Source organism: Triturus cristatus, chromosome 3_2 (genome assembly GCF_964204655.1).
Source record: "Triturus cristatus chromosome 3_2, aTriCri1.1, whole genome shotgun sequence".
NCBI classification, from domain to species: domain Eukaryota; kingdom Metazoa; phylum Chordata; class Amphibia; order Caudata; family Salamandridae; genus Triturus; species Triturus cristatus.
In genome coordinates, this window is record NC_140584.1 from 1,205,993,230 (window position 1) to 1,206,018,394 (window position 25,165).

At 50.6% G+C, this 25,165-nt stretch overlaps 1 protein-coding gene across 3 annotated transcripts in view; it reads left to right on the forward strand.

Moving 5' to 3' along the window:
* The window catches only part of TMEM198 (transmembrane protein 198), a 328,796-nt gene that overhangs the window by 216,800 nt on the left and 86,831 nt on the right, over positions 1 to 25,165 (forward strand). The gene's annotated exons all lie outside the window — the stretch shown is intronic.

Below are 25,165 nucleotides of genomic sequence, written 5' to 3' on the forward strand. Positions count from 1 at the left end.
AGCGATAGTCTGAGATCCTGGGTGTGCTGGTACAATGGAATGTCACGGCAGAGGGATACTCGCACACAGAAGGTAAGAGCGATAGTCTGAGATCCTGGGTGTGCTGGTACAATGGAATGTCACGGCAGAGGGATACTCGCACACAGAAGGTAAGAGCGATAGTCTGAGATCCTGGGTGTGCTAGTACAATGGAAGGTCACGGCGGAGGGATACTCGCACACCGAAGGTAAGAGCGATAGTCTGAGACTTCTAATGGTGAATACTCACACACTAACTAAAGGTTAGCATGCTCCAAGGAGAGCAACATCTTGGGCGATACTTCCACATTGAAACATAGGACTACACCGAAGAATGATGGGTAGAAAATACTGCCAACTGATGGCAATCACCTTAGAGTGAGATCTCATGGGGAAGGACCCTCACTGTGAGGTTAAGAGTTACAGAGTGAGATATTCAACCCCAATTCAATGTGGTAGAAATGAACCAAGCTTCAACCACCATTACTGCACAAGTTTCAGTTGTTTCTTCAAACGGAGCATCCAGTGGGGCGGAGGATCCTGTCGGGTGGAGCATCCAGTGGGGTGGAGCATCCAGTGGGGCGGAGGATCCAGTCGGGTGGAGCATCCAGTGGGGTGGAGCATCCAGTGGGGCGGAGGATCCAGTCGGGTGGAGCATCCAGTGGGGTGGAGCATCCAGTGGGGTGGAGCATCCAGTGGGGTAGAGCATCCAGTGGGGCGGAGCTGCTCCGTAGTCGTGGTCCAATTTGACTGCCATTACTTACTACAATGTGGTTTAAACAGAAACACCTAAGAAGCTTGTTGATGCTACAATATGTTATGTATACTTGAACTGATGATTGTTGCACGTCCTATGCTCAGTGACTGTTTATTGCCTTACTCTCGATTTTGTAAAGTGCTCTGATACCTCCGGGTCTAGCCAACGCTATACAAAACCTTAAATAAATACTTTAAAAAAGTCATGCAAGATACCAGCAAACCACATTTTGCTATAAAAGTATATATTTGTGACACAAAATGACACCATTTTGCACATCTCTTATTATAATATAAGGGGATCTACTCACTTGATCAAAGTCATGTTGTAGGAAAAAGATGGAGGTGGTGGTAAAGAGGAGGTACTTCCAAGCAAGAGGCCAGTAGACAGACAGTGGGGACTGTAGAGATAGAAACAGTGCTTAATTTGACCCACCAGCACTTCATCCTCATAACATTCATTTTGCTTAAAAACCATAAAAGAACAAATAAAAATACATACAGAATAAAAACACATAACATTTAAATCAGGCAATTGGCATGGAAGGAGTCAATTGCCAACAGTCCAAGTTGAGGTAAAGTTCAATACAAACAATACTGTCATAAAACCATCAATCACCACCAATAAAAGTTTGATAACAATCATTGCAACTGGTGCTTTCTTAGGCACTTCGAAGCAGAAAGGATATACATTATTGGCTTTCTTCCCAGGGCAGTAAAGTGCAGGCGCTACTATGAGATTCAAGCAAGCAATACAAACATAAAACAATGAGGTACCATCAATAAAAGTTTAGATAAAAATCGGTACCACCAAAACTTTGATGGAGCACATTAAGCGTCAGAAAACATACACATATTAGCTATCTGCCCAAGGCTGTAAAGAGCAGGTGGTACCCCGAGGCAGTATCAATGCGGGGCCAGCCTCTTGACAACCGTAGGCAGTATATGGCTGGTCCTTGGTTTGCCTCCTCGTCATTGATTGCAAATATCGTGAAACTGCAAAGATAATATTTTGAATTGTGTCGTAGTTCAGTAGTCAGAGCACCTCAATATATGTCCTGACACCCAAATTCCGGCACAGCGGAACCAACCCTCTTCTCTTCCCTTACGAGTAGGCCCGGCAGAAGAACAGGGCGTGCGCCTCCGGGTCACTGATATCGCCACCGCCACGTATTTTTTAGACCAGCACTTATTTTACCTCATCGGACATGTGCCCAGCGAAAGAGATGGAAAACACAAAGGCAAAAGAAGGAGAAAGACGAACAAAGAGGCTCAAAGGAAGAAAACAGGACCCTGTTGAAGTGAGAAAAAGGGTCAGGTAATGATTAGACCTGGGCTAAAATTCCGTTCCGCTCACGGAAATTGCGATAATTTGACATTTTCACATTCCACGGAGAGCGCGAAAATGTCAAAATTTCCGCAATCCGCATCTTACCGGAAATTTTTTTCTTGCTCGCTCTGTAAAAAAATACATTCTCACGTGCGCGCGATCGCCTTACCTGAATCCCCGCGTTCGCCGACAAGTTCTCCCGATCCGGTCGCGTTCTCCACGAGATGTTGGATTCTTGGTAGCCATTTGCGCTGTCTCATGACAGTTCGCGCCCGCATTAACGTCATTTGTTGCGGGATCACGTCTTTCTTCTTGCGATCATGCACAGTGAGAGTATGAGATGATTGAGATCTCGCCTCCATGAGCAACCGCATGGGTAAGTTGGCGAGCCGCGATCATGCAGAAAATACCGCGAACGGGCGGCAAAAAAAACGTCTGCATCTTCGTGATATTTCCGCGTTTGCGGAGATTTTTAACATTTTCGCGATAGTTTGCGAAAGTGAATTTCGCAAATTCCGCCCGCCCCTAGTAATGATGGACGATTAAAGAGGCCAGAGGTGGATTCCAGACTACACAGTCTTGGCATTTGAAACCTGACATTTAACGCCCAAATAACGAACTTCATCGAAGAGAACTCCTTCCTCGACCCCTTCCAATCCAGATTCCGCAGCAACAACAGCACCAAGACTTCCCTACTCGCCACCACAGATAACATCTGCACCCTCTTCAACCAAGGCCACAGCGCGGTCCTGATCCTGCTTGACCTCTCTGAAGCCATTTACACCATCTCCCCACACTCTCGTCACCAGACTCCATGACCCCGGCATACAGGGAGCCACCCTCGACTGGCTCCGCTCCTTTCTCACTGGCAGAACCCAAAGAATCAGACTCCTGCCCTTCCTCTCCGAACCCACAGAAATCAACTGCGGAGTGCCACAGGGATTGCCACACAGTCCCACGCTCTTCAGCATCTACATGGCCCCCCTCGCCGCCATCGTCAGACAGAATGGACTCAGCATAGTATCCTATGCCGACAACACCCAGTTCATCCTCTCCCTCACCAAGGACCCCCACACCACCAGACTCAGCTTCCAGGAAGGAATGAAGGACGTCGCATCCTGGATGAACAGATACTGCCTGAAGCTCAACTCAGAGAAGACAGAAGTCCTCATCCTCAGACCTACTCCCTCAGCATGGGACATCACCTGGTGGTCCACCGCCCTTGGCAACCCCTCCACCCCCACGGACAACGCCTGGAACCTCAGCATCATACTCGACTCCTCCCTCACTATGAACGGACAGATCAATGCCATCGCCTCCACCAGTTTCAGCACCCTGTGCATTCTTCGCAAGACCTTCAAATGGATCCCCCCGAATCCAGAAAGCCCGTCACCCACACACTCATAACCTGCAGACTAGACTACGGAAACACCCTCTATGCTGGAATCAACAAATCCCTGCTCCGCAAGCTCCAGACCATACAGAACACCGCAGCCAGACTCGTCCTCGGCATCCCTCGACATTAATACATCACCCAACCCCTGCGTAACCTCCACTGGCTCCCCGTCGAGAAGAGAGTAACCTTCAAGATACTCACCCACGCCTACAAATGCCTCCACAACACCGGACCCAAATGTCTCAACAAAAGAATCTCCTTCCACATACCCAAGAGAAACCTCCGATCTGCCGACCTCGCCAGCACCGAAACCCCGCGCATCCCCAGAGCAAGAACGGGTGGAAGAGCCTTCTCCTACATCGCGGCAAAGACCTGGAACGAGCTCCCTATCAACATCAGGCACGCCCCCACTCTGCACACCTTCAGGAAGAGCCTCAAGACCCAGCTCTTCGACTGACCCAGAGCTGCACGCCTCAAAGCCCCAGCGCCTTGAGACCCTCTCGGGTGAGTAGCGTGCTTCACAATTCCCTGATTGATTGATTGATTAACATGTAATGGTGCCAATGACGGGCCTCTAAGCACAGCTTGGGACACCCACTCTCATTCTTTTACAGATTAAGCGCTGCCTTGCGCTTATGCAGCAGCCACAATGTTGAGTAGGCTGGAATGGGGTGAGTTATTTACCTGTCCTGGCAAATACAGGTACCCCAATTTACCGCATTTACCTGTAGCAGTAGTATATCATTGCCCATGTAGACACTCCTAATATGTGGAATTACATGTGGAAACAGGTGTCTGAGTCACCTATTGATGAACATATCTGTGTTTTTACCGCATGTTTTCCATTTGGAAAATATGGAAGGTTTGTTCTGCCAAAATTTGCCAGTTATGTGCAGTGATTACCCGTATTCAGAATTCCTATTTCTGAGCAAGCACTGATCTACACTGGGATCAGAATTTAAAGGCCCGTTCGTCATGGGGCAAGAATAGGGGTAAGAGTGGCTGATATATAGTTTGGTAGACTGGTTACTCCGTCACAACAAGACAGCTATCGCGTCACGACCCACCAAAAATTGGCTCCATCACGACCCACGGTTTGAGAAACACTGCCTGTCTCCTCTAGAGTCCGGCCTTGCACAATACTGCCACCTAGTGCTATAATAAAGAAACTTTCTTACAGTTTTAAAAATACGATTTGATGAATTTCTGTACTGAGAACTAAGACATGAATGTGTTAAAGGATGTTGTTGCTGCAAAGCTTGCAATTCATGAAATCTCAGACTTTATGATCATGAAATACAAAGTTGTGATACACAAAAGATACGTTGTGAGTAGGAAATGTCTTTCTGACTTGCAAAGTTCAGTTTGAAACTTATTGCGATTCAGAGAGTGGAAGGGGCTTCAAAGGGCCGTGTCCTCCCCCTTCGAAATGGTTTGCACCACCCGTGTGGTCTCAAACATTCATGAGATGCGGACTGGTCATAGCAGTTGTAGCGTCCTCCCCAGCCTGGGTACCTGCAATGACTACGCCACACACAGAGCTTATTATAACGCGTCTTTGTTCTTCTGCATGTAAATGCAAACTCTACATTCTAAACCTGCATTCACTTCACTGCGCTCTAACACTTACGTCACAATTTTGCAGGGTGAGTCAGGAGCCATAGGGGTTCCGTCATTGACAGCGCACACAACACTACATCTCCCCCTCTGTCAAATAAAAAAATTAAAAGTTTTTTAAAATATATACACAATCATAGCTCTTCAATGAGTTCTCGTGGCGTCTTGATCACATGGCCTGACCATGTATTCGGAAACTGGGGGCAGGCAGTAGAAGTGTCCGTGATCTGCACTGTCGATGTAGGCACTACAGCAGTCCGGATTTTCACTTGTCCTTTCAGACCCAGTCTCTGCATTGACAATAGTGCCTGATGAGTGACGAGCCACATGTCGGACATGCGAGGAATCTCGGGTAACAGACCTCCCAGGACGCAGGGCTGCCACCATATGTCCTTTGCTGGTCACAACATGAAAATGCTCAGTATCGAAGGGAGCATCAGATTGTCATTTCTAGATTGATGCACAAGAACCGGATCTCCTCCAGTGAAAATAACGTCTTTTGCTTGTCGACACTTGTCTGCATAGGCCTTCATTTTCTTTTTATGATCCGAGTCTTTCACATGGATTTCTTCCTCAGTGTTTGAACTTCTAGTGATCCATTGAGGTAACATGGTTGTCATGGCTCTCCCGAACATCAAGGTTGCATGGCTTTCACCTGTGGTCGAGTGAGGGGTCGAACAGTGAGCTCGAAGAGTAGAATTAATGACAGTTTTAAGGTCAAGCTTTTCCGGTACAGCATGCTGAACAGCTTTCTGAAGAGCACCCATGAAATGTTCGACAAGGCTGTTGGCCCGTGGCCCGACAGGTGCGCTCTTCAGATGCTTCACATTAAGATGACTGAGAGAGTCTCTGAATTCTTGACTGTCAAAAGGTGGTACGGTGTCACATTTTATGATCGCAGAAACACCCCATGTTGCGAATATGCAGTCTAATTTCTTGATAACTCCTTCTTGAGCGATAGATAAGAGATATCTATCGATGGAAATCCGTAGCATTCATCATCAGGTAATGTCCGTTGTCAAGAGGACCGAAGAAGCCAATAGCAATTCTTTCCCATATATGGCAACTCTGACGTGTTTAAGGTGTGCTGAGTGGTTTTGATGGAAGGCAGTGGCATAGATGGCAGGCCTCCAATTCACTTTAATTTCTCTCATCGAGATCTGGAAACCAGACACGGTCTCTTAGAGCTCCTTTTTTGACAATGATTCCTTCATGGACAACTTCAGTTATCTGCATAACAATTCTTGAACCGCTTAGGATAAAGCCTTCCTGAGTCATGGACAGTTCATCTTTGACATTTTTAAACTTTTGGTATTTACTGTCACAGGCAAGAGGTAGAGGATGCCGGTGCCAAAACTAATGTGTAATAATGTCTTTTGGTTTCAACATGTCACTATCTTGACTCGTTATTATAAGAAACAATAGTTCTGTCGGGTATGAACAAAACAATTACTTTGTTCTACGAACGGATCGAGGACAATTGAAGAATTAATCCAGAAATGACCACATAAATTATGAAGTACAAATCACACACACAATGTTAAAGTACAACTCACGGTAAAGTCAAATTTAGTGGGTGAAATGCTGTTCTTTATACATAAATTGCATCATTTATATAAACACCCATATCATTTGTAAAGCAAGGTTACCAAAGTAGTAAACTGTAAAGTGAATTTGTGAATCAGTGACAAAGTGACAAAAGTGACAGAATTGTGCATAATATATACAAAGATTGAATACAAAAAACTTTTTATGTACAAAATATACAAGAAGAGGGCCAGTATTAAAGAGAATTACAATGACACCGTTTCACGAATAAATCAGAGTATGTATAGAAACAGGTCTTGAACTGGTCCTAGCTATTGTCGTCGACGTTTCAACCCAGTGTAAGCGACACTAAATCGTCATGTAGGGTCTTCATCAGGACTTAAAATAAACGATGGCAACCTGCAGAAGCAAGTAAAGTACGTATCAAAAATGTGATATGTAATTATTTTAGTGTGTGGTCCTAAATATAACGTTGTGATGTACTGATAATGGAGAGGCCATAACTCACCTAGCCAGTGGTCTAGGATGGCCTAACAATCAAGCGTTCAAGTGTTCAAGGACAGAGTACCTCATCCAATGGGGTTTCTGAAAGTGAAATTAAGCGCGGAATGATGTCAAGATACCGCTAACACCAATTATCATAAAACATTGAAGTTGCGCCTCGACAATATTTAAATTACAAGAAGTACGTCAGAGGGAGAATTACGATTTATCAAACGAATTCGCCCCAATGGAAACTAACCAAAAGAGTTCAAACCTACAAGCGCAAACCGATTTGGGAGGTTAAATTCATAAACAAAAGGTTCGAGTGACAATCTCGGAGTAAACACAAAGGTCTAAGGCACTTGGAAAAGGCTCACCTCAAAAGGCGTTTTCCTATATGAAAAGCCGTGTTTGTTGAATGATATGCGTCGGATCCAATCCGAAGTTAAAATTCCGTACCAATATCTGTAAGGGCAAACGCGCATTAAATAAATAGAGGAGGGGCTCATGGCTGAGTGAAAAAATGTCAAGGGAGGCTTTAGGAGAGTACTTACTTTAGTTCAATGGTAATTAATGCCCAGCGATCCCGACTCACGCTGCCACACCACCTTTCATAGTTGGAGGAAGCCGCAACTGACAGACCGGCTGCTATATGAAGGCAAGCCAGTGCAGTCCTATTTGACGTAGGTAGAATGACGTACCAGGGAGGTTGCCAGGCAACCATGGTCGCGTCTGAAACCTTGACTCGTGGCAGTGACAATTTGTTCCAGTGAAATGGCACCTGGTGTGCTTGACTTCACAATGAAATGTATGTAGGTCATCCATCTTGGAAGAGGTACCATGGCACATTAGAGGCACTTGTAAAAAGTATTCAGTAGGGTTATGATCTTTTCCTAGACGGTGCATGCTGGTGTAGTTGTATTCTTGTAATCGTAGACCCCAGCGTTCAATACGTCTCCTCCGCTTGCTTCCTCACCTTCCGAATGTTCAGAAAGGTCTTCAGATGGCTCCCACCCAACACCAGGTGAACTGTTACTCAAGCTTTTGTCACCAGCAGACTTGACTACGGTGACTCAGTCAGCGTAGGAATTGCCGCCCAACTCATGAGGAAACTCCAGACCAGCCAGATGCATCCTCAACCTCCCCAAACAAACGCACATCACCCCTCACCTCAGGAAACTCTCTGGCTACCAGTCGCGAAGAGATGCCAGTTGAAGCTGCTCATCCACGCTTACAAGGCACTACACAACGAAGGACCGGAGTACCTCAACAAATGAAATGAGTGAATTTCCACCAATGTACCAGGGAACTCCATTCCAGATGCCTCTGAGATAGCCGCTGGCTCCCATCGAAAGAAGAATAACCTTCAAGCTCCTCACTCACGCTTACAAGGTCCTCCACAACATCGGACCAGCATACCTAAACAAGCACCTCTCCTTCCACACACCCAAAAGACACTTCCGATCAGCCGAGGTCTCTCTGGCCACCATCCCATGCATCTACAAGACCAGAACAGGAGGAAAGTCCTTTTCCTTCCTCACAGCCAAGGCCTGGAACGACCGCCCCACCTATGGCAAATCCCTAAACTGATCCAGTTCACAAAGAACCTCAAAACGATTGATTTAGGCCCAGATCTCTGTACTGGGGTGTATGTATGACATTGTTCTGCATTCTGTCCATCAATAGATCTTTTTGCATTTGTCACCCTGAGTGGGACGGGTTTGCCCAGACGTGAGACCCGTGCTCTCCATGCCACTGGAGTCAAGGTAGCCTAGCTGATATGGGGTTATGCCCTGAAACCTATCCTAGGATGCTTGTTTCCAGTCCAGGGAGGACCTGCTCTGGCAGTTGGAGCTGGACTGTTCCCACGAGGCACAGAGTCAAGACTGATTTGCATATGGCTGGGTTCAAGCTGGAATGGCATGGGGAGCAAAAAAACGATGGATTTAGGCCCAGATCTCTGTACTGGGGTGAATGTATGACATTGTTCTGCATTCTGTCCATCAATTGTTCTTTTTGCTCTTCGGATGACCCCAGGACTCAACGGAGTCCCACCCCCCCCACCATGTTCGCCCCAACGCCGTGAGACCCTTGCAGGTGAGTAGCTGCACTTTATCAACCCTGATTGATTGATTGACCTCTTCCTAGCAGCTACCCGGGCAAACAGCATAGGCCGCTCCTTTTCATACCTGGCAGCTAAGGCCTGTAACACCCTCCCCATGCACCACAGAGCCCCACCATCACTCCAACAGTTCAGGAAGGATCTCAAGAGCTGGATGTTCAACTAATAGGAACAGGCAGTGTGATCCCAACAGTGCCTCATGACCCTCATGGCTGATGCTGCCACACTATACAAATCCTGATTGATTGAATACAAGGAGGCATCTTTGCCTTTGGAATGGCCAACGGTGGCCAACTTTGCTTGATGATCTGTCACAAGCATGAAGGCTTTCCACATAACCACTTCTGCTTGCACATGCCACAATATGTCATCGAGCATCTGGAGATCCACTCTGCTGTGCAAGGATTGCGCTTAACCTGATGGAGCTAACATCAACAACAACCTTGCTATGAAGCTTTGAATCAAAGTGTGCAATTTCAGTAGCGTTCCCAATAGCCTGTTTGATTTTCTTGAAGCTGTGACTAATTAAATTAAGCATTCTTTTTCGTCAGGTGGCAAAGTCTTGTATATATCTTGAACAGTAGCTTGCCATTCCAAGGAATGAACGTAACATGGAAACAACTTGTGGGGGAGCGGCAGTTGATAACGCTTGCACTTTAGCTGGATCGAGTTTTATACCCGCATCAGAAAGAAAAGGCCAATGAATTTTAACTTTGTCTTATAGAATTCATATTTCTCAGCATTCAAAGTTAAACCTGCATCAGCGAGCAAACAACACACTTGTGTGAGAACTTTATAATGTTCTTTTTGTTTAGCTCTGAAAACCAATATGTCACCACTATAATTAAAAGAATTCATGACAGGCTGTATGATATGTCAAATGACATCTTGAAAAAGCGCTGCAGCAGAGTGCACACTGAAACCTAGTCTTTTATAACAGAACAGACCAATATGTGTAGAAAAGGTTGTAATCTACCTGAAATTCTCCTAGAGTTCCGACTGATAGTATCATTGATTCAAATCAAGGCGAGAGAAGACCTTCTCACCACCCAATTGTGTTGTCATGTAAGCAATGTGCAGTCCTGGATGTCGTTCTCTTTCAGTTGCCTTGTTTGCTTGACGCATATCCACGCAGATGCGTACAGCTCCTTCGCTGTCCCTTTTGGGTACTACCACTATGGGAGAAACCCACAGAATTGTGCCAGTGAAATACTCAATGATATCTTGTTTAAGTAAGGATTCAAGTTCTTTTTCAACAACTTCCTGTAAATGTAATGCAATTTGCCTGTGTCATTGAGTAATAGGACGGACATCCCCATTAATGTTTAATTGTGCATTCATGGTCTTGAGTCTTCCCAGCCCATGAAACTACATAGGGAACTGACTTATTGTTTTGTGATGATAATTTATGTTATAGTTCAGTGATATCAGTCCCATAGCAGCAGCTGTGCTGAAGCTGAGTAAACATGCACTTGATGCCGTACCCTTAAGTACATGAATCGGTGCTTGTACATTTGTTTTCTTGTGTTTCATCGTTGCTACAAAGGAATCTTGACTTTTTAATGGCGTCGATACAACGCATGTATACACTTTAGTTTTTGATGGCGTAAGTCGCGGAAATGGTGGTAGTTCATTGTAGTTTTCTTCAGGCATGATATTTATCGATGCACCACTGTTGATAATAAAAGGTATTAAGCAAACGTTTAACTTTTAGTGTACACTTCGGACAATGTTTGAATGACTTTGGTGGTTTTTTATGTTGACTTTGTTTTTAACTTTCATTTCTCTTCATATGGGCCAGTTCAACATGCGCATGTTTCTCTGAGGTAGACATTGCACAATCATTTACTTCACTTTCACTAGATGTTGATACTGAATAACTGTTTAATGATGATTTAGATGACGATTGACTTCTTTTGGTGTCGACTTGCCTCATCTGTTGTGGTCGCTTGGCCTTGTGGGTGGGTGTCAAATGTCACTTCCGGAATGCTTGTGTGAGACCGGCCTCACGGCGTGACCCTCTCCATCATCCAGCCAACCTGCAACCACCCTCAAGACACGACATCCCCGACTCCGGCCGCCCCAGCCACCCCCGATCCGCGGGCCGGCCAGAGGCCTGACCAACTCACCACCCTACCACGCATGTCCAACCAAGGAAGCGGGAGCCCTCAACACAGACCCAGAGGCGCCAGCCCAGTCACACCTCGGGTCGCCTTCCCCGGGAGGACTCAATCGGCCACCAGGCCCCTGGGGAGCAGGCGCCTCCCCTACCGAGCGTCTGGGGTCCCTCCCAGACCCACCTGAAAAGACCAAAGAAGTGAGCGGCAGGAAATCCCGCCGAACCCCCTCCGTCACCCCAGTCCCCCCTCTGCGAGCACTCCGGACTTCAAAGAACCAGCGGAGTATAACAAGGGGTGCCGGAGAAACAAGGACAGAGAAGACCTGGAACCATCTGAGCCTGCTGACGCTGTCGCGGCTCCTGAACGCTGAAGTCACCTGGGCCTGCTGAGTGACTCGCGGCCTCTTGCTATTGAACCATCTGAGCCCTGCGGACGAGGTCGCGGCTCCCGAACACTGAACCACCTAGGCCTGCTGAGTGACTCGCGGCCCCCAGCTATTAAACCATCTGAGCCCTGCTGACGGAATCGCGGCTCCTGAACTCCGACCACCTGTGCCTGCTGAGAGACTCGCGGCGCTCCCCTTGAGGACGACTCGGGAAGAGATCGCCCAGAGACACGACACCCTCCGGCTCGAGGATTGTGAGCTTCCGCAGGGTATTTCGCAGAGACACTATCTTGAAAGACTGTCCCGCTACCCCCATTCCCCACAACTGACTTGTGGTACGTTGTGCCACTGCTGTACTATTTGCCTTTTGGGTCATAAAGATCCCTTGAAATCATCGATAAAAGAACTTATCGTCCTACAAAGAATACGTGTGGTGTCCCTCTGTTCACAGTGCAGTTCAGGGTGTGCGCGCCTGGTTCGGCTTACTTGGGAGAGGTGGGTCAAAGGGGTGGGCAAGACGTGTATCGAACCCCCTTCCGGCGAACGCCTTTCCAACATTTGGTGGCAGACGACGGGATCCGAGCCGACACCGAAAGAGAGCGTGCAGTGAACGACTGACGCACTACCAAACAGAGATGGAAGGAGAAACCCCCCTGGGTGCCGCAGGTACCGAAATAAGCTCACCGTTCCGAGAGGATCAATTGGACTATTACACGCATAGAGAACTAAAACAGTTTTGCAAAGACCTTGGCATCGCTACCACCGGACTAAGCACAAAGGAAGACTTCCAGAAAGTACTGAAAGCCTGGGTCGAGACGGGACCCAAACGGAAGGAGACTCTACCCATGAACAAACAAGCACCCCGGCGAGAAACAACGGGCCCGAGGGGATCCTGTCCTCCGAGGAACTAGCGGACCGAGAGAGAAGCCGCAACCACGAACTGGAACTGGCAAAACTAAAAATCGAGGGAGAGATAAAACTGGCAGAGAAGAAGTTAGCCGTCGAGCAGTTACGGCTACAAGGGGAACTCGAAGAGAAGAGACTCCAAAGGGAGCACGACGAAAAGAAACTCCAGCTAGAACATGAACGCGGCCTGAAGGAGATTGAGTGGCGGGCTAGACACGAAAAGTCACAGCCGCCCGGGAATCCACAGCCCGCTCCCGCCGGGGAAACCAAAGTTCACATCCCCAAGGATGTGGTCAAGGAGTATTATAAGAACGATGATATCCAGCAGTGGTTTAAGGCCTACGAAGTCGCCATGACCTCTCACCGAGTCCCGCAGAAGGATTGGGGGGCTGGCCTATGGGGCCGGTTCTTAAGCGAAGGAAGGGACACTCTGCTCGATCTGCCCTCCGCGGTCATGAACTCCTACAGCCACATGAAGGAAGCCCTCGTGGGCCGGTACGGACTCACCCCCGAAATGTACCGACAACGGTTCCGAGATTGCAAAAAGATACCGGGCACCACGTGGGTCGAATACGTGAACTTTTACAGCCGAGCCTTGGACGGGTGGATCAAGGGCAGCAAGGTCTCCACCTTCGAAGAACTGTTCGATCTGATCGCCTGGGAACATTTAGCGGCCAATTGCTTTATAGAACTGCGCCAGCATCTCCTAGACAGTAAACTCACCGACCCTCGGAAGCTGGCCGCTGAGGCTGATCGTTGGGTGAACACCCGGGCCACCCGGGGCCCCGTGGGGGACTACGGCCGCAACAGTCAGGGTCCCCCCCGCCAGAGGGGCGGAGGGAACAACGGCCGACCAAGAGACTTTGCCGGGGGGTCCTCCACCAGCCCCCCCAGCAGCCCACCAGCAGCGGGTTCGGCCCAGTCTCCAGCCAGCACCGGAGCCCCAGGACGACCAGGTCCACGAGCTAGGATCACCTGCTTCCGCTGCCAGCAGCCCGGACACTACGCCAATGACCCCCAGTGTCCCCAGTATCAGCGAACCACAACGACCAACCCCACGACCCGGCAGATGGCCTCCGTGGCTCTGGGGGAAGAAATGGAAGACTCCGAGGAATGGGAACCGGCGGCCATGGCCCTGGTCTCCCTTGGTGATCGAGAAATGGTCCCCGGGACACCCTTGCCCGCCAACACAGAAAAGTACCGACAGCGGGTGACCATCAACGGCCACCGAGTCGAGGGCCTTCGCGACACCGGGGCGAGTGTCACCGCGGTCCACCGCAGCCTAATTTCCGAAGACCAGATCCTAGCCGGGGCCCTCTGTCCGGTCGTATCCTCCGACAATTCTGAGAGCCTCTGCCAGATGGCCCTGGTGCCCTTCGAGTGGGGAGGGGTCTCCGGAGAACTGAAGGTAGCGGTCCGGACCTCGCAGCCCGTAGACTGCCTCCTGGGCAACGACCTGGAGAGTTCCCCGTGGGGGCAGGTAGAACGAAGAGCCCACCTGGAGATGATGGGCCTACCAGAATGGGTCTGCGCCACCACGCGCTCCATGACCGCACGAGTGGCCCCCTCCAAGGGCGGTGAAGCCCTCTTACCGAACACTTTCCCCGAGAGCAGGGACCCCCTACCAGAAGCAGACAACCCTCCTTCCGAGGAAGAAGGAGACACTAACCCAGGGGAAGGACCGGAACCTTCTGCCCCAGAGGCCCCGATGGAACTCGAAGAACTGCCCGAGTTGGCCCAGTGGCACTGCGAAGGGGGGCCCTCCCGCGAAGAGTTCTGCCAGGAACAGACCACTTGCCCCTCCCTCGAGGGACTTAGACAACAAGCCGAAGCCCAGGTCGCCGGTGACCAAACCGGAACCCATTGGGTCTATTGGGACAATGGCCTCCTCTACAGCGAGCAAAAGTCCGCCGAGCTAGGCGCAGCACGAGTACTGGTGGTACCCCTGCGGTTCCGGAGCCTCCTCCTGGGCCTGGCCCACGATGTACCCTTGGCAGGACACTTAGGCCAAGACAAGACATACCAGCGATTGGTGACCAACTTCTATTGGCCCAAGATGCGGGCGAATGTAGAAGCACACTGCAAGTCCTGCCTCACGTGCCAGGGCAGTGGGAAAAGTGGCGGAAAACGCAAAGCCCCCTTACAACCGTTCCCCGTTGTGGGTACCCCGTTCGAGCGGGTCGGCATCGACATCGTGGGACCCCTGGATCCGAAGACCGCCCAGGGCCACAGATTCATCCTTGTCCTGGTGGACCATGCCACCCGCTACCCCGAGGCCATCCCCCTCCGCACCGTGACGGCTCCCGTGGTGGGCCGGGCTCTCATGGGGATCTTCTCCCGTGTCGGATTTCCCCGCGAGGTTGTGAGTGATCGCGGCACGAACTTTATATCCCGCTACATGAAGTCCCTGTGGCAGCAGTGCGGAGTCACGTATAAGTTCACGACCCCCTACCACCCCCAGGGCAACGGCCTGGTGGAACGCTTCAACCGAACTCTGAAGGGAATGATCCTGGGCCTCGAAGAGCCCCTGCGCCGGAAATGGGACATCCTCCTCCCTTGCCTCCTGTTCGCGTACCGGGAGGTTCCCCAAAAGTCTCTGGGGTTCAGCCCCTTCGAACTGCTGTACGGACATCCCGTTCGAGGGCCCCTGAGCCTGGTCAAAGAGGGCTGGGAGACAAGCCCCCGGGGGACACCCCCGGATGTGTTCCGCTACATCCTGGCGCTCCGCAACCAGACGAGGAAGTTTAGAGAACTTGCAGAGGCTAACCTCGAGGCCAGCCAAGAAGAAATGAAGCGCTGGTATGACCAGAACGCAACCTTGGTCGAGTTCCAGCCGGGCCAGCAGGTTTGGGTCATGGCTCCGGTGAAACCCTGCGCCCTACAAGACAAATGGACTGGTCCATTCAAGGTGGTCGAACGGAAGAGCCAGGTCACGTATCTGGTCGACGTACAGTCCCCACGGAACCCCCTCCGGGTCCTCCACGTAAACCGTCTCAAGCCCCCCTTCGTAAGGACAGAATTGAGTTTGCTACTGGCCACCGATGAGGGGGCAGAAGAAGGCACTGAACCCCTGCCCGATCTCCTGTGCACGAAAGAACTGGACGGTTCCGTGGAGGGTGTGAAACTGTCGGCCACCCTCACTCCCCAGCAGGCCGACGACTGCCGCCAGCTGCTCGGACAATTCGCAAACCTCTTCTCCCTCATTCCAAGGGTGACCGACTGGTGTGTCCACGACGTGGACACCGGCGACTGCCCGCCTGTGAGACACCGAGCCTACCGGGTGCCTGACCGGGTCCGCACCTGCATCAAGACCGAGGTACAGAAAATGCTCAACCTAGGGGTCATCGAGCCCTCCGACAGCCCCTGGGCCAGCCCGGTGGTTCTGGTCCCGAAGGCGGCCTCCCCAGGGGTCGCCCCCGAACTAAGATTCTGTGTAGACTATCGGGGGCTCAACGCGGTCACCCGCGCAGACGCTCACCCTATTCCCCGAGCCGACGAGCTCATCGACCGCCTGGGGGCCGCCCAGTTCCTCAGCACTTTCGACCTGACCTGCGGGTACTGGCAGATCGCTCTCACGGAAGGGGCGAAAGAGCGCTCTGCCTTCTCCACGCCAGATGGCCACTACCGCTTCAGGGTCATGCCGTTCGGAATGAAAAACGCCCCAGCCACGTTCCAGCGGTTGGTGAACAAGGTCCTGGCCGGACTCGAGGAGTTCAGCGCAGCGTACCTTGACGACATCGCCGTATTCAGCTCTCAATGGCACGAGCATCTCCAGCACCTCCGACAAGTACTAATGGCCCTGCGCCAAGCGGGCCTGACAGTGAAAGCCAGCAAATGCCAGCTCGGACAAGGCTCCGTGGTCTACCTGGGGCATCAGGTGGGCAACGGCCAGGTCGCCCCTCTCCAGCCGAAGATCGATGCCATCAAGTCCTGGGAGCCCCCCACCACGCAGACAGAGGTTCGGGCCTTCCTGGGCCTTACGGGGTACTACCGGAGGTTCATTAAAAATTATGGTAGTATCGCAGGGCCCCTCACAGAGTTGACCTCCAAAAAGCTTCCGCAGAAGGTGCAGTGGACCCCCCAGTGCCAGCAGGCGTTTGACGCCTTGAAAACCGCCATGTGCACCGCTCCCGTACTCAAGGCCCCCGACTACTCCCAAGAGTTCGTGGTCCAGACCGACGCATCCGAACATGGCATCGGGGCCGTGCTCTCGCAGTTCGACGACAAGGGCATTGATCAGCCCATAGCCTTCATCAGCCGAAGGCTGCTGCCGAGAGAGCAGCGTTGGAGTACTATAGAGCGAGAGGCCTTTGCCGTAGTCTGGCCCTCAAGAAACTGCGGCCCTACTTGTTCGGAACCCATTTTCGAGTACAGACGGACCACCGGCCCTTGCAATGGCTAATGCGGATGAGGGGGGAGAACCCCAAGCTACTACGATGGTCCATCTCCCTCCAAGGGATGGATTTCACTGTCGAACATCGCCCCGGGACGGGTCATGCCAACGCCGACGGCCTGTCCCGGTTCTTCCGCTTCGGCGAGGAGAACCCCCCAGTGGATGGGTAGTTCTCCACGCCTTTCAGCTGGGGGGGACGCGTGTGAGACCGGCCTCACGGCGTGGCCCTCTCCATCATCCAGCCAACCTGCAACCACCCTCAAGACACGACATCCCCGACTCCGGCTGCCCCAGCCACCCCCGATCCGCGGGCCGGCCAGAGGCCTGACCAACTCACCACCCTACCACGCATGTCCAACCAAGGAAGCGGGAGCCCTCAACACAGACCCAGAGGCGCCAGCCCAGTCACACCTCGGGTCGCCTTCCCCGGGAGGACTCAATCGGCCACCAGGCCCCTGGGGAGCAGGCGCCTCCCCTACCGAGCGTCTGGGGTCCCTCCCAGACCCACCTGAAAAGACCAAAGAAGTGAGCGGCAGGAAATCCCGCCGAACCCCCTCCGTCACCCCAGTCCCCCCTCTGCGAGCACTCCGGACTTCAAAGAACCAGCGGAGTATAACAAGGGGTGCCGGAGAAACAAGGACAGAGAAGACCTGGAACCATCTGAGCCTGCTGACGCTGTTGCGGCTCCTGAACGCTGAAGTCACCTGGGCCTGCTGAGTGACTCGCGGCCTCTTGCTATTGAACCATCTGAGCCCTGCGGACGAGGTCGCGGCTCCCGAACACTGAACCACCTAGGCCTGCTGAGTGACTCGCGGCCCCCAGCTATTAAACCATCTGAGCCCTGCTGACGGAATCGCGGCTCCTGAACTCCGACCACCTGTGCCTGCTGAGAGACTCGCGGCGCTCCCCTTGAGGACGACTCGGGAAGAGATCGCCCAGAGACACGACACCCTCCGGCTCGAGGATTGTGAGCTTCCGCAGGGTATTTCGCAGAGACACTATCTTGAAAGACTGTCCCGCTACCCCCATTCCCCACAACTGACTTGTGGTACGTTGTGCCACTGCTGTACTATTTGCCTTTTGGGTCATAAAGATCCCTTGAAATCATCGATAAAAGAACTTATCGTCCTCCAAAGAATACGTGTGGTGTCCCTCTGTTCACAGTGCAGTTCAGGGTGTGCGCGCCTGGTTCGGCTTACTTGGGAGAGGTGGGTCAAAGGGGTGGGCAAGACGTGTATCGAACCCCCTTCCGGCGAACGCCTTTCCAACAGCTTGGGTGGCCATTTTGTCTTCGTGCTGTGACGCATTTACATTTTCCTTGTCCTTGCAAAGTTTTTACAAAATGGTTCTCCTTCCCACAGCCTTTGCAGATCTGTCCAATGACAGGAGATTTATCTTTGTGTGGAAATGAAAATCCACATCTGAGGCACAACCTATTTTTCCGTGGAGATATCACTCTGTCCCCCTCTGCTTTGTGCTTTGTCTTACTTTTCACTTTCATGACTGACTCACTTTGGGCACCTTCAGCCTCCACGTCAGCAGCTTGTCGATCAGCACTCTCTTCAGCTCTGGCAGCCATGACATTCTCTCAACATTCGTCGTCTGAATTAATCTGACAGGCATCCATCAAGAGCTATGACAGGCATAGCTTCCGCCACATTAAATTAATTGAACTTACAGTGTTTGATGAGCGTATCCAGTCTCTCAACACATTTGTCAATGGTTTCACCAGCTTTCTGTCATTCTTGACTGGAAAGGTATTTTTCGTAATCTACGTTTGACATTGGATTGTACTTGGGGTTCAAGGCTGCTTTAATCTGACTGTATGTAACTTCGTCAGCTCAGCATTTTCTTTATGACTTCTTTTACACCTTCACCAGCTCGAATCTTAAGGTGTTTGATAACCTTCCTGTTATCTGCTTTTTCTATTGCTTCAATGAAATCATCAAATGTCTCTTTTCAAGCAGTCCACCTGTCGCCAATATTTAGCTTTTTGGCTGTCTCGCATGGTGTTGGTGGTTTTAAGAAGGTGTATTGTAAGTATTTCGGAGATTGCCTGACACTGAGGCTGGAGCGCTCTCCAACACTGTCTGCTGTCCGCTAGAACGTGTTTATCCATACCCTCTCTAGGGCCCTGTGCTGCGCTGGCCTCTGAGTCATCTTGGATAATTATGGGAAACATAGCCTCTTTCTCGGTCTCCATTGGAAAAGCAAACTTTTGCTATTCCAATCGCCGTTCTCGGTTTTCTGATCTTTGGAGACCTCTGGAGCTATTCTGAGCTGCCACATAGCACCTTCGGTGGTGTGCCACTGCTTGTATGTAGGTGACCGTTTCTTGTTTACGGTTCACTCTGCTTTTAGGTGTCTCTGGGTTCTGTCTGACACCTGGTTGATGTCTACCTCACAGGGTTTCTGATTGCAGCGTTATCTTGCAATTTGCTGCTCTTTCAAAACTTGGTTGCATCCTCCTTTAGCTTAGTCACTCCTTATGATGTATAGCTTTAGGTGTGTAGTAGCCCGGTACCGCTCTTTACTGCCTTACCAGCAGGTTCTTGGCCAATAATGTGTAGACTTCTCAGTGTAGCTTTCATTATCTTCACATGCTTCATACAGACTGGAGTTGCACTTTGACTCCACTTAGCCATCCACGATAATTCTGCACTTCGACTACGGCACACATGGCATTCACCAGCAATTTGCTGAACCCGGCAAACTTTCTGGGAGAGCACTGTTGATCTTATCCCTTATCTCATCGTCAGTTATAGCTTCCTCCCCAGTGTGGGTACCCTCAATGACCACGCCACACATGTACCTTAGTGTAACATGTCTTTATTTATGTGCGTGTAACTGCAATCCCAACATTCTAAACCTACGTTCACTTAGCTACGCTCCAGCGCTTACGTCGCAGTTCTAATAAGTCCATCAGGAACCACAAGGCTTCCGTCATTGCTAACTCACACGACACTGCAGCAGGTAGCAGGGATTTTACAAATGGAAGCTGTGGGTGACAGACTGGTTCCACTTTGAGGATGACAGTAGTGGGTACTGGAGGGACAGAGAGTGCCGCCCTAACCTCCTCGCTTGCTCTCCCTGCAGCATGTCATTTCTTCTTCCAGAATGCAAACCCAGTGGAAAGACCTGTTTGCGATGGTTAATCTAGACATGGAGGTGAGGTTGTTCGTCCTCCCAGACTTCCATCCTTGCACTCACAAGCATTCTATAGAATTTGGAAAAGGGCATTCTATCTTGTTATTGTTAGTAAGAAAGGGTTCTGTGAATCCCACTAAATGAACATTTTACATGAATGCGTTGTACATCCATCACAGCACAAAATTAAAATTAAGGTGGGAGTGTCAACAGCGTACCAGAAAGATTGACTTCTGTGTGACCCCCACCATTGTGTGCCAGGCCCCAAGAGACTGATTTACAGAAGGGGCAGCAGTGGGCGTCAGAAAACAAACAGCAGAAGAGTCTTTGGTGTCCTCCTGTCCTATCATAAGGACGCAGTGGGGGGTAGATGACCTGTTGATGACGTCTGCTCTGGCTCTACCACCTTCTCCCTCATGTTGATTGGCTGGCCACCCAGGCTAGGGTGACCTATTGTCTGTGGCATCAACAGATAGGAGTCTTTCATGAAATGGGCGCTTAAGTGCTCTGGCGTGTTTGCATCAAACTCCCAGCATGTCAGAGGCCCTTGAAACACAGATCCTGCTGATGCCCCCTACTTATGAAGAACGTTCCCAGCACCCACATAGTGTGACTGGAATCACCCCATGTTCCTAGTGACATGGGCTAGCTAGAGGCTGTTCATTCACATGCCCAGGTCCATCCTCCTGCATGACACTTCTCTGACACGAGACACCGAGCGCTGCTTGAGTACAGCAAGGCCCGGGACGGGGATATCTGGTGTTCATTCAGGTCCAAGATCTTCCTGCTCTCGCACCCGCTACGCTAATGCGGGTACACTCCACAACCCTGACGGGTCTATGTGAAGGGCCATTGGGACGTGGAGTGGAGTTAAATGTACACGAACTTGTCACACCTGCAACAAACTCCCTTATCTCCTGCCACTTGCCGAGTGACAACTATTACTAAGTGGGAAGATCTAAGACTAAAATGCAGCCCTTGAAAGCTGTGATCCGTGACATGGTTCTGCAGCTGTCGGCCATGATGGAGTCTTCCTGGAGTTTGAGTTGGCTTCCTGTGATGAGAATGGGCAAAGCTGTGCTAGAAAGGCGATGTCCAAATATTCAACTACTTTGACGCTGCTGAGGGCAGTGTGTACAGAAATAGAGAGCCGGTCTCAATTAAGAACTGCCTAAAATCAAAGAGCCTCTTTCCAATTACAAACAAGCCCTTGTCAATGAAAAGAAAGCATTTTTAAGGTAAGCAGTCAGATCTGCCCTACATGACGCCAGGGAACCTTTCCTGATGATCCATTCCTTTTCTGACCCTGTGTGTCTTCACGTCTCCTGAACTCCTTCATCCAATAAATGTCAGTCTTTAATAGCCGATTCTTGATCAGTGAAATGAGGCTGGGTCAACCATCACTGGGCTCAAGGTGGGATGGGTGGAGGAGAACCTAAAAGGGCTCCTAAGCCAGGCCACATCCCTGAAAACATGAGCTGGATCTGCACTTAAGGAGGTGGACACACGTCCCTCAACTCAACCAGATGACAAACTCTCTGGAGCCTTCCTGGTGCTGGGGAAATGATGGGCTGGTGCCTCCTACCACTAGGTGAAACTGTCCTTCACTGCGTCAACTCTACTGCAGCCGCTTCCCATCAGGGGTCACTGGAAGGTGCCTGTCACTCAAGAGAAGAGCATGGTGGACACACAACAAGCGGGTGTTCATACCACGCATGCAGATAACCTTCAGCATTGTGTCCCGTGCAGGCGGAGGAGCCATAGCGATGCTTGTCTTGTTGCGTCGGTCTGTGGCCTTCAGCGGCACCGACGAGTCACGTCCGTTCCTTCCGCTGTCAGCATGGGCCGTAGTCTTTCAGGCCCCCTGAGTGGTTCAGGCCCCTCCTGGGTTGTTCAGACCACCACCTGAGTAGTCCAGGCCGCCCGAGTGGTCCAGGCCCCCCTGAGTGGTCCAGGCCCCCCCGAGTGGTTCAGGCCCCCCCTGAGTTGTTCAGCCCCCCCCCCCCCCCCTGAGTGGTCCAGGCCCCCCGAGTGGTCCAGGTCTTCTTATGTGCGCCAGGCTCAGCAGGTGAAGCTTGGTGCCTCTGTCTCTCAGGGGGCGGTGGGGTCCCTCAGGGGTTCCTGCTGCCATTGAAACTGCCAATGTCCACCTGAAGAAGGCTTGATGACCGGAGGCTCTGGTTTACCTTTCCCTCTCATGCCCTGATGGCGCGTCACCTCTGCCTCAGTGTAAGGCAGTAGAGCTGTGGCCCCCTTCGGAAAGGGCAGTAGGTGAATTCATAGAAAAACAAAAACATAGAAAGCATATTGGAGGAAACAAAGTCATGGAAATTGTTATTAAAGGAAAGCCATTTATAACGAAACACTGAAACATCGAAAAGTAGAGGAAACATATAAATGGAAATACATTTAAATAGAAAATGTATAGCAGCATTGAACTGAAAACACAATTTAATCCAAACTACAGTACAAACAGAGCTGTGTCAGGAGTGATTCAGTGATTGTTAAACAATAAAGCAACAGTTGTTAAAATGTCACTAGAAATAGAAGTGTGATCAATGTGTAGTTGAACGGCACAAACAGAGACGTTTTAAGGATTTTGGGGGCCCTGGGCCAAACGTATTTTGGGGGCTCTTTTACAGAACAACTTTGATTTTATGATCCAGTTTCAGCTCTTCCATGCCCTCTTTAGCCAGGTCACTGAGAGTGCACAGGCACATTGATCAAAATTCTAAATGTGTTTACATCTAATATTCAGGGTGAGTGACCTGTTTTCAATATTGTAACACAGCAGCAGCTCATTCATATTGCTGCAAATAATCTCTGTGACACCCTCCCATTTCTAATATGTGAGGTCCTGTACCAATCGAAAAGAAACTTTTTTAATGAATTTTGCATGAAATATAAACAAAACATATGTCTGCAAAATGTCTGTGATAGACTCTCACACATTACCCACATTAAAAATAAATTAAAGGAAAACGCTATTTGCAAAAATCTGTTTATGAATTATTCGACGTCATCGGGGCAAGACTCCCTGCATAACAGAGCGGGCTCTATCAGGCCCCCCCCTGAAAGGCTGGGGCCCTGGGCCAGAGCCCACTTTGCCCATGCCTTAAAACGTCTCTAGGCACAAAGGTTAAAGTGCACAGGCAGCGCCCTTCTTCTGCGTGGGGGTGTCTGTCTGTCCCTGCACTATGATCGATACAATGTATAGTGCGGGCCGGGTGGCGCCGTCACTTCAGGGCGCACAGGGCTGAAGGAACCGCTCCCCTGGGGGAACAACCCAAGAGGAGTTCTACTGTTCAATGGAGAACAGAACACACCGGGGCTGCGTCACACGGACTCCTGTTTGTTTCCAGAGATTCTGTTGAATGTGTTGTGCAGAACAAGGAGAAGCTTTTAGTTGATTTCCTTGTGCTTTCTGGAGGGTTTGGAAACATCTTCTCCAGCAATAGATCGATAGAAACGGGGCTGAGCAGGTTTGAGTCAGCAAGGGGTTAACCTTACCTTTTCTGCGGCTGATGGAGCTCGCAGAAGTCTTGTGCTCCGGCGCCCTCTGCTGCCTTCCAGGTAGCATGACAGTTGATCTGACCACAAACTGCGGCGTGCTCTGGAATAAGATCTCAAAGGGCATTTCCAAAAAGGGGGAGTGGTCAAGGCGGCCCTCTGTAAACTCAACGTCCGCTGCTGTTTCTCTGTGAATGCCAAGAGGTACTGGTTGGAGAATATGCAAGGAGAGGCCTCTTTTTGTATGGTCACCCCCTAGTTTTATGACTGATGCCACAGGTTTTTCGACTCTGAGAGGGCACTGAGGTCTGCTAACCAGATCTCAGTGTCGGTGCCCTGACCCTAAAGTGTATGCTGAGTTCGCTGTATCCCATTAGGAATGGCTAACATACCTGTAAGTCCCTAGTAAATGGTACCCTGGTACCCAGGGCATGCAAGCTTGAGGGGTACCCCCAGGTCTTGTAGGACTGATTGTGCCAACCTGGAGGTCTCCCCAAGTAAAACAAGTGTCATAGCCCACCACTGCAGACTGGTAGAGCAGTCGTACACTACTAGCCACATTTTGCCACCACTTCCCCTGGACATGTGTGTAAGTCACTCCTCTGGCATGCCTATAAAGCCCTAAAAGCAGGGTGCAACATAAGGCAGGACATATACATAATAATAAAATAATAATACCAGCATTTGTAAAGCATGCAGCTACCTCAGGCGAGTTGTCCCGGTGCTGGGGGCCGTCGGGAAGATTAAGCGAGCTATTGCCCAGAGTCACAAGGTGCTGGGCTAACCTGCTGCTGGTGTCGGGGATCGAAACATGACCCCCGTGTACCAGAGTCCTGCTCAAGGAGAAGCTGTCTCCAGAGCCCAGTCAAGCCAAGAGTACTCCAAGGGCCAGCTGACTGTAACACAACAGCTGAAGAAGCTGCTGGGGCAAGTTGATAGCCCAACATCTTCAAGTCTGTACCAGCGCTGCCGTGCAGCACAAAGGACCAAGGACCAGGAACACAGAGATGCACCCAATTTTGCCGAACTTGAGAGTGCTGCCTGAGTTTTGCTGGGTCCCATGCAAGGCGAAATATTGATTCAGGAAGGATTGGCCTGTGACCACGACAACGGGCGACTGGTACTCCAGTGGTCACTGGACTTCAGCCAGACTAGAGAGGACTTCATGGGATGTCGACCCTGCAACCAGGACCCCCTCATCAACTTCTTGGACCGAGGAACATCTGAAGGAAGAAACCTGTTGACTGCGTCGCACCCACAGCACCCCTAGAGCATCTTCAGCATCCTCCATCCCTTGCATCAGGACCACTCCATAGGAATCCATTGTAATGCGGATAACATGTCTGGAACTACTGGAGGACTGCTTCTTCTGTGGAGGTAACTGTTCTTGAGGACCTCGCTGGTCCCCCTGACAAGCTCCCTCCAGGGTTGGTTC